Genomic DNA, 3,214 nt, shown 5'->3' with positions numbered 1-3,214 from the left:
TCTGGGGCAGTGGTGCTCTGTATTCTTGGTGCTTGTGGGGGGCACAGTGGGAGGGCTTCTAGTGTCCTGGCCCCACTGATGGACCTCCTGATGGCACCTGAGTTTTTGGCCCCTGTGTGACACAGAGTGTTGGACTGGATGGACCGTTGGCCTGATCCAACATGGCTTCTCTTATGTTCTTATGTGACACAGCGCGTTGGACTGGATGGGCCAGTTGCCTGATCCAACATGGCTTCTCTTATGTTCTTATGTCTGGGGCCAGTGATGCTCTGTATTCTTGGTGCTTGGGGGGGCACACTGGGAGGGCTTCTAGTGTCCTGGCTCCACTGGTGGACCTCCTGATGGCACCTGGGTTGTTGTTGGGTTTTTTTGGCCCCTGTGTGACACAGAGTGTTGGACTGGATGGGCCATTGGCCTGATCCAACATGGCTTCTCTTGCATGACACAGATTGTTGGACTGGATGGGCCATTGGCCTGATCCAACATGGCTTCTCTTATGTGACACAGAGTGTTGGACTGGATGGGCCACTGGCCTGATCCAACACAGCTTCTCTTATGTTCTTATGTAACACAGATTGTTGGACTGGATGGGCTATTGGCCTGATCCAACAGGGCTTCTCTTATTTTCTTATGTCTGGGGCCAGTGATGCTCTGTATTCTTGGTGTTTGGGGTGCTTGGGAGGGCTTCTAGTGTCCTGGCCCCACTGGTGGACCTCCTGATGGCACCTGGGTTTTTTGGCCACTGTGTGACAGAGAGTGTTGGACTGGGTGGGCTGTTGGCCTGATCCAACATGGCTTCTCTTCTGTGCTTAACAGCACGGCCCAATGCATCCGTCTGTGCTCAAAGCTGCCTGCTGGATCTTGTCTTCTGTGTTCTTGCCTGGAGGCAGCAGTGCCCAGGACCCAGCAAGGGGCTTCCTTGGGCAGCTCCTGGGGCTTATTTGGGGTCCGGAGGCTGACTGGAGTAGGAGACAGTTCTTCATTACCAAAATGAGAACAAGTGAGCTCCCCAAATGAGAAAGACCACAGAGACTGCTGAATTGCAACTGATAATGAAGCTGGAGGCAAGGCATCCACGTGGCCTAAAGAGAGACCCAGGTTTCCTGTCGCATGGCCACTGCTGATTTCCCCACGCCTGCTGCCCCTCTGCATGCCACACATGATCCAGTCGTTCCTGCTCTTTGTCATTCGCCTGCTAATGTCATTTGGCATTTGAAATCCCTCCATTTCCCAAACTATAGGATAGATGGACTCACACATTCTAGCTCAGGGGTGGCCAAACTTGCTTAACGTAAGAGTCACATAGAATAAGCATCAGATGTTTGAGAGTCGCAAGACGTGAACATCAGACGTTTGAGAGTCACAAGACAGGAAGGAAGGAAGGCGGGAAGGAAGGCAGGCGGGCAGGAAGGAAGGCGGGCAGGAAGGAAGGCGGGCAGGAAGGAAGGTGGGCAGGAAGGAAGGCGGGCAGGAAGGAAGGCAGGCAGGAAGGAAGGCGGGCAGGAAGGCAGGCAGGAAGGCAAATAGATGGCAGAGGGAGTAGGGAGGGAGAGTGGAAAGAAAGCAACTTTTAACTTTAAATGCATTCTCAAGGCCATTGGCTAGTTTGGCGAAGTGACTCCGGGGCAGCGGGGGCTTCAAGAGCCACACAATCTGCGAGAAAGAGCCACATGTGGCTCCCGAGCCATAGTTTAGCCACCCCTGGTCTAGCTGTATCCGAAGAAGTGACCAGTGACTCAGGAAAGCTCCTCTCCTGCCACCCCTTTTGTTGGACTTTGAGGCACTGCTGCCCTCCAGCTCTCTTCTGCTGCTGCAGACAGACTAACAAGGAGCCCCTCTTGATCAAGTTTACCTTTAAATGTTTAGGGAAGAAACATGCTGCTAGATCCAGATTGGGGCCCGAGGCTTGTTAAGCAACTCTGAGAATCCCTCGTGAGGCTGGGGGAAGGGGCTAGTTAGCCTTCCATGCTATGCACTGAGTCCAGCATAGAAGGTTACCATGGCCACACAGCTCCGTCTCTTCCGTATGTCCCGGCAGGGCCTGGCTTAGGCAGGCAGCTGCAAGGCCCTAGAGAGGCAGATGGGAACATGGGCCTTTCACAGAATCACAGAGTTGGAAGGGACCTCCAGGGTCATCTAGTCCAACCTCCTGCCCCTGCCTCCCCGGAGTTCTGAGACCGAGAGGGCGGCCCTCTTGACCGCCAGGGGGCGCCACTGATCAGGGAGGGACGGGTCTGTGGACCGTGGGGAGCCCCCCACTCGCGGCTGAGACGCCCGGCTGGTGAGGGGGGCTCCTCCTGGCGTCCTCCCAAGGAGGGACCTCCCCTCCCTCCCGGCCGCTGGGGAAGAGGCTGCACCCTCCGCCCTCCCCTCCCTCCCTGGCCGTCCTCCCCTCCCTCCCTGCTGCCCCCTCCGCCCTCTCCTCCCCTCCCTCGTGGCCCTCCTCTCCCTCCCGGCCGCCGGGGGAGAGGCTGCACCCTCCACCCTCCCCTCCCTCCCTGGCTGTCCTCCCCTCCCTCCCTGCTGCCCCCTCCGCCCTCTCCTCCCCTCCCTCGTGGCCCTCCCCTCCCTCCCTGGCCATCCTCCCCTCCCTGGCCGTCCTCCCCTCCCTCCCGGCCGCCCCCTCCGCCCTCCCCTCCCTCCCTGGCCGTCCTCCCCTCCCTCCCTGCTGCCCCCTCCGCCCTCTCCTCCCCTCCCTCGTGGCCCTCCCCTCCCTCCCTGGCCATCCTCCCCTCCCTCCTGGCCGCCCCCTCCGCCCTCCCCTCCCTCCCTGGCCATCCTCCTCTCCCTGGCCGTCCTCCCCTCCCTTCCTAGAGGTCTTCCCCTCCCCCCCTCCCCGGCCGTCCTCCCCTCCCTCGTAGCCCTCCCCTCCCTTCCTAGAGGTCTTCCCCTCCCTCCCTCCCTCCCGGCCGCCGCCTCCGCCCTCCCCTCCCTCCCTCCCTGGCCGTCCTCTCCTCCCCTCCCCTCCCCTCTCCGCCGGCCGCGCTCGGCGCTCGCTCCCCCCGGGTCCCCAGTGCTGGCACCCGCGCCTCGCCGCGCCGCCGCCGCCACCAGCAGCAGCAGCAGGCTCGCCGGCGCCGCCCTCCCTCCCTGGGTGCCTGGCTGGTCGGCGGCGCTGAAGGACAGGCGTGGGGCGCGACGGCTGGAGGCGGCCGCCCCGTCTGATGCGCGGGCGCTGGCGGGGGAGGGGGGAGGCGCCCCGACGGCACCCGGC

Source organism: Heteronotia binoei, chromosome 15 (genome assembly GCF_032191835.1).
Source record: "Heteronotia binoei isolate CCM8104 ecotype False Entrance Well chromosome 15, APGP_CSIRO_Hbin_v1, whole genome shotgun sequence".
NCBI lineage: Eukaryota > Metazoa > Chordata > Lepidosauria > Squamata > Gekkonidae > Heteronotia > Heteronotia binoei.
This window is presented reverse-complemented; position numbering follows the sequence as displayed.